At 44.7% G+C, this 14,336-nt stretch overlaps 1 non-coding gene across 1 annotated transcript; it reads left to right on the plus strand.

Moving 5' to 3' along the window:
* Nucleotides 1-3,952: 3,952 nt before the first annotated feature.
* On the plus strand, nucleotides 3,953-4,059 carry LOC112088290. Its single transcript, XR_002900454.1, has one exon. It is a non-coding gene; the product is annotated as a small nucleolar RNA R71 (small nucleolar RNA).
* Nucleotides 4,060-14,336: the final 10,277 nt, after the last annotated feature.

The raw sequence follows: 14,336 nt of genomic DNA on the forward strand, positions 1-14,336 counted from the left end.
TAGAATGGGGTTTTGAGGCATCTCACTCCTCTTTGATATGTTTCCATGCCTCTGACAGGCATCACATGCTGAAACCACCAACTGAGCATCTTTGAACATTGTGGACCACCAAAACCCACTCTGAAGAACCTTTGCCACAGTCTTGAATGCTCCCATGTGACCTCCAAAAGCTGAACCATGACACTCTTGCAACACAGGTTGCATCTTCTCCTCAGCAAGACACCTTCTATACAGCTTATCTTTGTTTAGGACATAGAGGTAGGGCTCATCCCAATGGTATCTTTGTACTTCTCTGAAGAACTTCTTCCTGTGGTAAGCATCTAATTCAGGTGGTTCCACTCCACAAGCAAGATAGTTCACAATGTCTGCAAACCAAGGCATCCTCCTCTCTTGAATGCTGTCCACTTCTTCAAACTCCAAATAAGAATGGAGCACCATCAGTGATTCCTCAGGAAGACTGTCATTAAGAGGCACTTCAGAGTCAATCCTCAGCCTAAAGAGATGGTCTGCAGCTCCATTCTCTATACCTTTTTTATCTTGTACTTCCATATCAAACTCCTGAAGTAGAAGTACCCATCTCAATAGTCTTGGCTTAGCATCTTTCTTGGTCATCAGATACCTGAGTGCTGCATGATCAGTATATACAATGACTTTTGATCCCACCAGGTAGCTTCTGAATTTATCAAAGGCAAAGACTATTGCCAGCATTTCCTTCTTAGTAGTAGCATACTTCTCTTGTGCAGAGTCAAGTGTTCTACTGGCATAGTAGATGACATGAAGCTTCTTATCTTTCTTCTGGCCAAGTACAGCTCCAACTGCAAAATCAGATGCATCTGTCATAACCTCAAAAGGAAGGGACCAGTCTGGGGCTTGGACAATTGGTGCACTGACTAATGCATCCTTGATCATCTTGAAGGCCTCTTCACATTCAGCATCAAAGATGAAATCCACTTCTTTACACAACAGCCTTGTCAAGGGCCTGACAATTCTTGAGAAGTCTTTGATAAATCTTCTGTAAAACCCTGCATGCCCAAGGAAACTCCTTATCCCTTTGACTGATGTGGGGGTCTGCAGGTTCACCATTACTTCTACTTTTGCTCTGTCAACCTCTATGCCCTTCTCAGATATCTTGTGCCCAAGAACTATTCCTTCCTGCACCATGAAGTGGCATTTCTCCCAGTTCAACACCAAGTTATGCTGCTCACATCTCTCCAAGACCTGTGACAAATTAGAGAGACAATCCGAGAAGGAGGAGCCATAGACACTAAAGTCATCCATGAACACCTCCACCTTCTCTTCAATTATGTCAGAGAATATATGCATCATGCAACGTTGAAATGTGGCAGGGGCATTACAGAGACCAAAAGGCATTCACCTGTATGCAAAGGTGCCATAAGGGCATGTGAATGTTGTTATCTCTTGATCTCGGGGATCTATGGGAATTTGGAAGAACCCCGAGTACCCATCAAGAAAACAAAAGAAGGGGTGGTTTGCAAGCCTCTCTAACATCTGATCAATGAAAGGCAAAGGAAAATGATCCTTCCTAGAGGCTGCATTGAGCTTTCTATAGTCTATACACATTATGTGTCCTGTGACAGTCCTAGTAGCTATCAGCTCATCCTTCTCGTTTTTAACCACTGTGATCCCACCCTTCTTGGGCACAACATGAACAGGAGACACCCATCTTGAGTCTGAGATTGGGTAAATTATCCCTGCCTCAAGAAGTTTTAGTATCTCCTTCTTAACCACTTCCTTAAGGTTGGGGTTAAGTCGTCGTTGATGCTCAATAGAAGACATAGATTGGTCCTCTAGGTGGATCCTGTGGGTGCAAATTTCAGGAGAGATCCCTCTAATATCAGCCAAAGAATATCCTATGGCTCTCCTGAACTTTCTTATCTCACTAAGCAATGCACTCTCTTGATCCTCTAATAGGCTATCATTGATGATTACTAGATATGTGGAGTTTAAGCCCAAGAAAGCATACCTGAGCCCTGTTGGTAGAGGCTTGAGCTCAACAGGGGGTGCATCAGCCTCATTCCAATCCTTGTCCAAGCTGCATTGGCTCATTTCTGCTCCTTAGAGCCACTTTGTTCCAGTTCCAAAAACCTTGTCTCAGGACCCAGCTCTCTAGCATTGTCCAAATACAACTTGTACCCTTCACTTGCTTCTGCTAGGAGCCCATTGTCTCCTTGTTCTTGAGTTAGAGCAGCCTGAAGAGGATCCTCAGTGTTCAGTTCCTCAAGCAACTCATCAGCCAACTGATCCATTGTCTCCACATAGAAACATTGACCTTCAATGGTGGGTTTCTTCATCATCTCATTCACATCAAACTTGAGCTTTTCAGACCCAAGTTGAAGCTCTATTATCCCACCTCTCACATCAATAATAGCTCCTGCAGTTGGAACCTCAAAACCACCTATCTTAACAGGTAGATCTTCCAACATACCAACAGGCAATCTAACTGATCTATCTGCAAGGATAAGAGAGATCCTTGCAGGCTTGAAGACTCTAAAGCCCAGCTTCTTTGCTATGGAGAATGGCATCAAGCTGACTGATGCTCCTAGATCACAAAGACATCCTGAAAATAGAAGAAGTCCAATGGCACAAGGCAGTGTGAAACTCCCTGGATCAGTTAACTTCCTTGGAATGGACTTCTTTTGAATGATAGCACTGCATTCATGACTTAGTACCACCATGCCTTGAAGCTATTTTGTCTTGTTCAGAATGGCATCCTTCAAGAACTTCTCCATCTTTGGCATCATTAGAATGCATCAATGAGAGGCATAGTGAGTGGTGTCTCATTGAGTGCCTTCTCAAATACTGCTCTTGCCTTGGCCACTAGTTGCTTCTTAAATCTCCCTGGAAATGGGAGCTTGGGTTGGTATGGAGGTGGTGGCACATATTTCTTCTCTGGTTCAGGTTCCTTTGCTACCTCTTACCCTTTTCTTGCCTTGGTTTCTCAGCAACTTGATCATCTTTTAAGGCTGCCTCCTCCTCAGTTTGATCATTGTCCTCAATGATCACATTGTTGTTCTCAATACCAGGTAACTCCTTTCCACTCCTCAGTGTAATGGCCTTAGCATATTCCTTGGGGTTGGGTTCTGGTTTTCCAGGTAGGTGACCTTGGTTCCTTGAGCTTGATGCCTGGTTTTGCTTCAGTTCCTTTATTTCCTGTTGCATGGCTGCATTCTGGCTTGCAAAGATCTGTTGACCCTGAAGTAGTTGTTGCAGAATACCAACCATATCTGAACCCATCTGTGGCTGCTGTTGAACCGTTGGTGGCTGAAACTGTTGTTGAACCGGCGCCTGCTGTTGGAACTGTGGTGGACCAAACCCTGGTGGTGCCTTTTGTTGTTGTGAACTGAAACCAGTACCCTGAAATGGTTGCTGTTGCTGACTAAAACCCTGATTCTGAGCAAACTGATTCTTGGGTTGGAAAGACCCTTGAAAGTTGTTCTTGGGAACAAAGTTCTGTGGAGCTTGAGAATTGGGATACACCTGGTCTTGTGGGTTAGCTACATTGGTGTTCCTGTAAGAAAGGTTTGGATTGGCATTACAATACTGATATCTCTGGAACCTCTGATTCCCAATGTAGTTTAGCTCCTCCTGGGTAAGACCTTCTTCACATATGTTCTCAAAGATTTGAGAAGGTTCCTCATACTCTCCAACAAAATGCATTGGCTTCTGAGTGGTGAATTTCAGCTTGTCCAATTCACTTCTCAACTCCTTAACTTCCCTAGTGAGCCTCTGTTCTGAGCTTGAACCTTCAGACCTATTTGATCTGTCATAGTCTTCACCATAAGTATCATTGCTCAGTGCTAAGTTCTCCACTAGCTCTAAAGCAGCATGTATCTCTTTTCCCAGAAAGTTCCCATTGGAAGCAGTATCCAGCTGGTTTCTAATCTTGGGAAGAGCTCCTCTATATAGTGTGCTGAGAAGGGAAGCCTCACTAAACCAATGGTGTGGGCATTGGTTTGTGTAGCTCCTAAATCTCTCATATGCTTCACCAAAACTCTCATTGCTGTGCTGAGTGAAGCTAGAGATTTGGTTCCTCAGTTTTGCAGTTCTTGAGGTGGAGAAGAACTTAGATAGGAAAGCTTGCTTGCATTGCTCCCAGGTTTGAATGGAGCCTCTTGAAAGATTCTTCTCCCATTGATGAGCTTTGTCACCAAGACTGAAAGGGAAATAGTCTTAGCTTGAAGCTGTCCTCAGAAACTCCATTTATCTTTGTCAGATTACACACCTTATCAAATTGATCCAAGTGTTCCAAGGGATCTTCCATTGCTAACCCATGGAACTTTGAGTTCTGGACCATATTTAGCAATGATGCCTTCACTTCAAAGTTGTTGTTTTGCACAGGTGGTGCCTGAATTCTAGCTCCATACTGATGAGCATTGGCCCTGTCATTCTCTCCAACATAGACTTGGGGTTGCTCATATCTTCTTTGTTGGTGTTGGAAGGGCTGGGGTTGGTGGTGCACCTGTTGTCTTTACTGTACATTGGCCTGATGCCTCTGTTGATGAGCTTGAGTTTGTCCCTGGTGGACATAAGCTTGTTGATGGTGCACCTGTTCCTGATGAACATTACCCTGATGAAGCCCTTGACCAACTCCATTACCAGCTCCATTACCCTGAGCCTGTTGCTCCTGAACTGGTTGTTCTATGTCTACCACGTGTTCTCTTTGTTCTTCCATATCAGCCTGATCAACCTGTCTTCCACGCCTGTCCCTTCTCCTCCTTGGTACCAAAAGATTGATGTTGTCGTTGAGAGGGAAAGGTGGACCACAGCTTCTTGATCTAGACCTGGTGTTCATACACCTGAAATCACAAACAGAACTTGAAAGTAATCAGTAAAAAAAAGAAAGTAAGCACTTGATCTCAAGAACAGATCAGAGCTTAATGCTAAACAAACCACAATTTGGCAACGGCGCCAATTGATAACTAAGAGTTTTCAAGGCTCTTTGTAGAGGTTATCAATCCCCTGTATTGTAGTACAAGGGGTTTATCAATCCAGATGTGGTGTTAGACACTAAACTATGTGATCAAGTTCTTAATTCAAGCAAACAAGAGTGGTTTTGATTATCTAAAGACAACTACAAACTTAAACAGGATTAAAGACTAATGAAATGATTAAACAAGAACTAAACAATGACAAATGGTGAGAATGTATGTATGATGATGAGAAAGGTCTTAGACATGATAGTGGATTAGGGTGCCTTCAGTGATAAACTAATGAGCTAATGAATCATATGATCAAGCAAACCATTCAACATAAACATCTTTAATTAAGTTAATCCTCTCATGAAGGTATTAACTCCTATGCTAAAACAGTTTCTAACCCAATCATCATCAGTGAAACATGAGTTAACAAGCATTAAGAATCAGTTTAATCTATCATTTAAGCATATAGACAATCATTCCCATGATGAATAACACTTAAACCTCTAACAACCTTGGTTCAGGCATTTCATCAAACACTTTTGGTGCATGAAATGCCCAGAATCTAGACCACATATGATTTGTATGGATCTAGCATAGAGAACAAGTTGTAGAGAATGGAATATGCATGATCTAACCCCTAAGCTCACTAATCTACCACTTAAGCACCATAATCTACATATCTAAGACCTTAATATGGAGATTACTCACTAATCATGATCAACACACTAGATTCTTTGCAAGATGTGTTGTTAATCATGATTAGAAGTGTATAGATGAAGAGATAGATGATAGATTCAGAAGAAAACAGCTTTAAACACAAAGATCTCTTAAACTCTCTTGATTAAACACTCAATAATCGATATTTCTCTTCTTAGTGGAGTCTTTTTTCACAAAAGAGGCAAGAGACAAAAGGAATAAAGCTTAGTTCCTTAGGAAAAAACCCTAAAAAGTATTTATATCTCTCTAAAAACGAACCGGGTCAGCCCGGAACAAACCGGGTCCTGACCCGGCTTTAATGGATAAAGTGGGAATCCTGCGGGTTGGTCCAGTGTCTCCCAGGTAGCATGCCCAAGTCGCAGTAGATGAAGAACTTGTCTTGTGAGAGTTAAATCGCTTTGTCTTAGCCGCACGCCCGAGTAGGAGTGTTGTGCGAGTCTTGCTGCGGCTTAATTATCTTCTTCTTCAACTCGCAGGACCAAGGCGGTTTCTGGGGAATGTACAAACCGTGCGGGTTGGTCTCCATTACACTCAGGTCGCAGGCTCAAGTCGGAGTAGATTGCGAGTGATCGTGCGGCTTGGTTCCAGGCGCGGCCAACTCGCATGCCTAAGTCGCACGATTGTGGACTTAGCAATTTTCTTGCTCGGGAGCCTCAGACCTCATCCATTGATAGCTTACCCGCACTTCTCAATTCGCAGCATCAATTTCTCGGCATTCGTCTTCAGGCCTGCGAGTTAACCAAGTTGCAAGGCTTTCTCGCAGCATTCAGCGCAGCTTGGACCACTTTGCATTCCGGAGAGTGTAATTTCTACGATACTTGTCCGAATTGAGTGATTCCGGTTGCAGAGGACAGAGGACTCATATATCTCCAACTTTGATGAAGGACGCTTCGGTGCTTGGGAAGTTGAAGGCTTCCTGGAGGGCTCATCTTTGCAGTGCATTTACACGATCAGAGAGAGGCGTCTAGACATGTGTCCATTCCGGAGACCGTATCTTCCTACTCATAGCTCCGAATTGAATGATCCTGGACGTTCTGGAAACAGGACTCAAATTTCTCCGATTCTCAATGAAGGCCCCGGAAATTGAATCGGCCTGGAAGTGCACCGTCCTTCGCATTCTTCAGAGCTCATCGGCTTGGTCCAGAACAGCAGCGAGACAGGGATTCCTTCGGACGAGCTTAACTTTCTGCTAACGCGTCCGAATTCCATGATTCTACTTGCTATAGAACCGTGATCCAATCCTCTCCAACTTCTATGAAGCAGCCGACAGCTGAATCGGACCGGAAGGTTCCCCCGACAGGCAATTTCGGAAACGTGTCTGCACCCAGAGATTTTGGCCGAGAGATTCAATAGCCGGTACGCGTTTTGGCCGATAAAGTCTACCCGCGGTACGTGAAAATGGCCGATAACCTCCAAAAAACCAATTTCACCACTTTTCAAGCCTTGATCACCATTCCACTTCCTGGATTCATCTTTTCAGCTCCAAATAGCTCCAAATACACCTGATAAACACTCAAAACATGCAAAGACTCATTGGGACCTAATGCATCTCCTGAGTTCTAAAACAAACCCTAAGGACCTAAAATGCATGAAATAAAACATGATTTGGAATGAAATATGCAACCTAAATGATGCAGATTATGAACATATCAGTTCAACTTCGTTTTGCTATACAATCAATCCATCTTCATCAAAGCTTGATTTCACGAAGACACATGTGGTTAGTCTTGTCGTGAAACAGTTTTACTTAGATTTATCATCCTTTGCTGGAAAATTGGGAGGACGACTATCCGGGTTTAGGAGCCGTCGAACTCTGGTTTGGTCGGAGTAAAGGCAACAACGGCTTTAGTGGAGGAAGAGAAGCAAGATATAGAAAAAGAGAAAAAGAAACAGAGGGTCTTAATGGCGGAGGTGGACTTGGAATATCTCAGCGTTAATATATAATAATGTTTGTACTAAAAATTAAAAAATGTTTCACGGCTCAATTGGTTACTCGCTGGTAAATGGTTTTTGGTGTCTTGGGTTCGAAGCCATGGAGAAGAAAATTTTTAATTTTTGAAACAAACAATAAAATGACAACATTTTAGTAAAGTGACAATATGGCGTGCCAAGTCATACTCCGTAATGCCTCGTCAGAGTTGTATTAACGGTTGATTAAAGCCAAAATTAATCAAGGTAGATTTTGACACATATATTAGAATTTAAGTCACAAATTTGAATTTTTATTTATAACAGATAATAGTTGGCACTGTATTTTATTTTGGATTTTTTTTGTTCCATGAAATTTAGTTCAGTTATATTTTAACCCTTTTCCCATTTTTACAGTATGTTTAATCGCATTCGTTCTTACCATATTTTTCTACAACAACTACAAACATTGTGTTAAATAATCTGTTTAAATGTGATTATCAATCAGATCCAAAATATTAATGGTTTTTTGGACAAAATGTCATCATTTTAATACACCGTGAAAGTTAGGAGTTATGACTAAACGCTAATATAATGAATAGATGAAAAATATCTACAACACTTTCAGTATTGCTAAAGATAGATCAAAGAGGAAAGGAGCTGGACCATTAGTGAAATATGATTTTGAAGATATAGTAAGTGTTGGGGATAAATTTGATCATTCCTACATGGACGAACCATTTGTTTGTACATAACGTTCATTGCTTTTTTTGCAGGTACGGTCTCTCTGGACCAAATTAGAATTCGTATTGGACTTACGGCCCAATACAACCTAAGCATATAGCACCGGACCTCGAATCCATTCGGATTTTGGAGATCAGGCATGATAGGCCACCTGTTCCCGGTTCCTCGTATCTGACAGCGTAGGCTACGCTATTAGGCAAAAGGAGGTCGCAAACTGAATGGTCAGGAGAAGGAGATGTCACATTCTCTATGTCCTAGACCTAAGCTTGGTGATCCGGAAGGGCCGAGATATAAGAAAGAGTGGCTCGCACAGGTAACCGGAGAGCAGAGCCATTCATTTGAGCAACCTCGGCAACCCGATCCCAATATCGAGGGATCCGAGCCAAGTATGAGAAAATCCATAAGCGGAAAACGCTATTCAAATTTCCTTCCATTCGATATGCCTTAGTCTGATTTGATTATACATACTTTTACAAATCCACGAGATTGGCATTTAATACATCTTTTTATACGTGTTAGGTGATAGTGACCTTTCGTAGGAGCCAGAGAAAAAGCAGAGGTTAAGCGAGAGCCATACCGCGTCTGAAAAGCCGAACTAGCCTATACACTGAGGGGGAAAGGGACACGCCGAGGAACGGTTTCGTGGCGCTCAGAACATGTAAAGAAAAGTTAATAAGACCATCAGAAGTGTGACGCAACCATAAGATTCGAACCCAGTCAAATCGGGTCATGGACCGATCCACCCGATTCACTATCTGCGGATGAACCCGGTATACTAATCCGGGTGAGGTAAAATCCTATAAATACTTTATCTTTTCCAACGAGGAAGGGGACACATTTTGAGTTATCCTAAGGTTCATAAATATCTCTCTAGATACTAGTGAGTCTTAGATGCTGGTACCCTATACTTTTCGGTCATTATTCCGACCATCTCTTCACTTCTTCTCCACGGTGTTCCCTAAACCGTGGAGCTTTTCCACCCACAAACTCTTCTTTTCTGCTCTTTTCACTTCAAAAAGCCCATCACCGCTAAAGGCCCGACTTGATTCCACCCTTATCAGGAACTCTAGGCCCACTCTCTTCCCTTAGTTTTTCGATCTCCTTCTGCTCTTTGATTAGCCACTTAGTGTTTTTTTTTTTGGTTTCTGACTTGAGCATCGGAGAACCTTCGGAAAACACACCACCATCGTGTTTTTTGGGTCTTTATGTGTTCTTTGGGCCTTCCCGTGTTCTTCGGTTTTGCAGGAGACTTGCTCCCACAAGAGGAACAAAAACCCCCTAAATATTTTGGCGCTAGAAGGAGGGGGACAACACTCTCTAACCAAAGCAAATTCCTCTCTTCCAAGACAGAAAACCGTCAGAGACTTGGATAAGAAAATAGCAACCCGAAGATGCAAACGAGGAAGGTCTGCACAGACGTTGGCGGTGACCCAAACGGGGAGGGAGTTTGGAAAGAAGACTGCAAACCGCAGCGGAGTGTTGTCACACCAGAAAAAGATGGACCAAATAGTCGAAAGGGATAAGGTTTGGAGTGAGAAAAAAGGCATGACCCGGAAATTGTGAGAAAAGACGACCCCAACCAGGCTAGAGTTTCCAGTGGTGGGTCGGAGGAGTGTGCTCACCATATCTGTTCGGCGGTCATCCTGACAAAGCGGAGTACGAGATTGGAATAAGTGGATGCGTGGGTGCCGCATCCGTGTTTGACTGCGGATGACAATACAACAGCAGGAAGTTTTAGATCCTGGTGCAAATATCATCACCGGAGGACACCGTACAGATGACTGCTCCTCCCTCAAGGGAGAGCTGCTCGCCCTAGTTTGTCACCCCTCCACGCGACATTAATTATCGGAGAAGGGGCAAAAGATGTTGAAAAACATGATAAGGATTCGAAAATAATAAACGGTGTTGGACAAGGTGAGAAAGATCCGTCGCTAGATAAGCTAAGCCTATCATCTCCAGGGGCAGGTGTCGTGGTCACCGTGGTGATAGGTCAAAAGTGGGTCGGGCGAGTATTGTTAGATCAAAATAGCCCCTTCAATCTCATCTTGCAGGCTACTTTGGGGGCATCAGAAAAGAATGGAAGGTGTTCCCACCTCTCAGAGAAGACCCGAGTCGCACGAGGGAAGGTCTCCTAGGAACAAAAAGAGAAATCACACTCCCTGTACGGATGGGAGAAATAATAAGAGTGACAACGTTCTGAGTGGTAGGAGAACCGACCGAGTACTCGGCACGACTGAGCCAACCATGGATCGAAGAGGCAAAAGCTCAGATAACCAAGTCGTAGAGCTGGAAAGGCCTAAGGAGAAGACAGAGTCCGCAGAGCACAATAACTCAGGAGAGGATAAGAAAGAAAGAAGAAGAGAAAGGGGGCAGCCCGAGGAAGACATAGAACCAGGAAGCAAACGGGGAAACAATTTATATGCAAACAAAAAACAACAAGAAAACGTGCATCGGCGAGTGTCGGTGATACAAAGAACTTAAAAAGATATAACAGTGACATGGGCTAAGCAATGCCATCTCATAGGATCTCTGGCAAGCCGCCATATCCAAAGACCGTGGGAGCAGGGATCGTCACAAAGAATGCGGAGGTCAGCCGAGTGTGCGCCTACAAGGAAGAAGAATAGGGTGCTCCCATGTAGCCAATTTGATTGTCCATAAAGGCCTGGAGACGGTAGAGTCGTGCCCCTGTGGCTTCTAAAACCTCCATGGAAAATTGAGAAGGAGAGCAAGAGGTCCCTTCAAGAAGACGAAGAACAAACAAAGAAGGGTTGTAAGCAAAAGCTCGGAAGTCCAAGGAAACAAGCAAGGTGGAGGAAACAAACCTGGGGAGGTCCAAATAAATCGACCGAAAGCCTGGGCCAGGAGTAGTCAATTGAGAACGAATTGAAGTGTTCCCAAACAACAGACAGCATACCAGGTTCCTCTACCAAATCGGACAACGATTAAGATTTCCTAGAAAAGGAAAAGGCAAAATGAAAGGCGAGATAGAAAAGGGGCAAATCAGCAATGATTCAGCGAAAGGGATGAAAGGAGCCCTCGCCGTTGCTTTGAGAGAAGTTTCCTCGCTCACAGTGGGATGGAGAAGAAAGAGGAGATTCTGTAGGGGCGTCGGGATGTGATGGAGAGGCTTAGGGAAAGGAGGATACGAGGGCTTTACAATCGGGTCTGACACTGCGAAAATAAAGGAGAAGCCAATAAGAGGGAACAAACAAAATTAACAGAAGGTGACAAGGGTAGCGGAGAGAAACAACCCATACCCGGAGGAGACCAGACGAACGGGAAGTCAGAGGGATCCTTGGTTTGGACGAAGATGAAATCATCAACTGCGGAAGAAGATGAGAGCCACATCAGGGGCGACACTGGCGTCTCCGAGTCCCGGATAGGGACTAAGTCATACCGGCAGGACCCAGGAGTCACCTCCACCGGAAAATAAGCACCCAAACTGGAGATACTTTCCTCAGTCAGGTCAGAGAGGACCTGGAAAGAATGGATAAGGCCCCAGGTCCGGGTAGTGAACTGGCTCGGAGTTAAGGAGGCGGACCGGCATGCCTCATCCATAACCCAGCACATCCAGGATTGGAACCCAGCCTTGAAGACTGAGGCGGGGGAGCTTAGGAGGCGGACCGGCATGCCTCATCCATAACCCAGCACATCCAGGATTGGAACCCAGCCTTGAAGACTGAGGCGGGGACAGTGGTGAAGCCCTGGGGCAAAAACCATGGAGTGTCCGCTGTGACAGGCAGATCGATGTCATCTTCAGGGACGATGGAGTTGACCCACTCCATGAGCAGGCTCTCGAAGGGACTGCTGCGGGGACCAGAAGAAGATCGAGGAGACAACACCACTGAAAAATGCGAAATAGGTCGAACCTATGAAGGCAAAAGGAAACACAGCAAGGACAGACAGAGAAAAGTGAAGTGCAAGGAGAAAGGCAAAATGACAAAGAGGAGGCGTTCTCCGGAGAGCTTGATAATAATAAGATAAGGTGAGAAGACACGCATAGGACATGCGTGGACAGTAATGATGGAAGCGTAAAAGCAACCTAAAAGTATCGGAGAGCGGGTTATACGCAGTGAGATTTTGACACGCGGCAGGGGTCAGGCCAGATTGGAGAAGCTCTCCCTAGAGGAGGGGTAGCAGCAAAGGCCTGGCAGGCATAACAATGCGTAATCAAAAGGTGAGCCCATCGGATAAACTTGAGGGCACAAAGGCTAGGGGACTCGGAAGAATTGACCCAATCATGACCCAACAGCAGTAGGCAGGCCAAGACTAGAAGAAAGATTTCTTCGAAAAGAGAAATCTTAGGAGAAAACCAAATCCCAAGAGAAGAAGACCGCACTGAGGAGATAATGAAATCCACCGACGAAAGAGAAAATTAAGAGAAAAAAAATTAACGCAGATGAACTAAACAAATAAATAGAAGAAGAACTTCTCTCACTCAACTGTCTTGTTGTCAAATGCACCTCTCCAACTCTCCTGAAAATAATTGTTTACGATACCCGGGGTGTTTACCATGACGAGGCCAGTGCAGTGGACGGTTAGCCTGCCCGTTGACGCCAAGTCCCCGGAATGGCACCCCTTAATCGGACCACTCGGAGGCATGCCGCTCTGTGGACAGTATAAATGTCTATTGAGAACCTCGTCGGAATTGCATCTTGCAGCCTAGGACTGGCTCCCTTTGCGGATTGGTCTGTCAGCTCACTGTGCTTCACGGTGGATGGCTCTCTCTTAGAGAAATGGATATCTCTAAGGGATCAGCCGTGGAGTATTGCTAGGCTGGCAGGATGGCATCCCCTCAGGGAACTGACAGATGGCCAGGCCATGTGTCTTCACATTACGAGCCTGCGGCTCCAGGTCATTTCACCCACGCAGGTGACTCAGACATCGCGTCCTTCGTGACTCACGGTCCCTAGTCATTTCATCCAACGTGTTTGACTCAGGCAGTGCATCCTTCATTCGGGCTCCTGGTACTAGGTCATGCTGCCTACGGAGGAAGATTCATGCATTACGTCCTTCATCAAAATGGCATCACGCGCCTCAAGTCACCTAGTGACTCAGGAAATACGTCCTCCATCAAAAAGCGTTACGCGCTTCAGGCTGGATGCCTAGTCAGGTACAGCTAATGAGGGGGGAAATTGTTTGTTCTCAGCAAGGATAACTTCCACATCATGGGTTAGCGGTGCAAATTTTTGGAAATAATTTATATCTTTTCTACGTGGACGAATCATGTACTTGCATGTGGCATCAATGGCTTTTGTGCAGGTACGGCTTTCCTGGGCCAAATTAAGACTCGTATTGGACTTACGGCTCAATACGACCTAATTATATAGCATCGGACTTCGAATCCATTCGGATTCAGGAGATTCTGCATGATAGGCCACCTGTTCCCGGGTTCTTCGTATTTGACAGCATATGTCACATTGTCAGGCACAAAGAGGTCGGAAACTGAGTGGTCTATAGGAGGAAAGGTCACTTTCTCTATGTCCTAAACCTAAGCTCGATGATAGGGAGGAGTTGAGATATAAGAAAAAGTGGCCCGCACAGGTATCCAAAGATCAGAGCCATTCATTTAAGCAACCTCGGCAGCCCGGTCCCAGTATCAAGGGATCCGGGCTAGGTATGAGTATATCCATAAGAGGGAAATGATATTCAAATTTCCTTCCATTTGACAATAAAGATATGCCTTAGCCTGATTTGATCACACATATCCTTACAAACCCACGAGATTGGCCTTTAATGCATTTTTTACATGTGTCAGGCGACAGTGACCTTTTGCAAGAGCCAGAGGGAAAAGCAGAGGTTCAGCGACAACCATACCGCGCCTAAACCGCTGAACTAGCCCATACACTAAGGGTGAAAGGGACGCACCAAGGAACAGTCTTGTGGCAGGCAGAACATGCCAAGAAAAGTTGGTAAGACCGTCAGAAGCGTTACGCAAGCATAAGATTTGAACCCAGTCAAGTCGGTCATGGACCAACCCACCCGATTCACTATCTGCGGACCAACCCGTGATGCTAAGAGAATCAA

The sequence above is a fragment of the Eutrema salsugineum genome, unplaced genomic scaffold (genome assembly GCF_000478725.1).
Source record: "Eutrema salsugineum unplaced genomic scaffold, Eutsalg1_0 scaffold_15, whole genome shotgun sequence".
Taxonomy (NCBI): domain Eukaryota; kingdom Viridiplantae; phylum Streptophyta; class Magnoliopsida; order Brassicales; family Brassicaceae; genus Eutrema; species Eutrema salsugineum.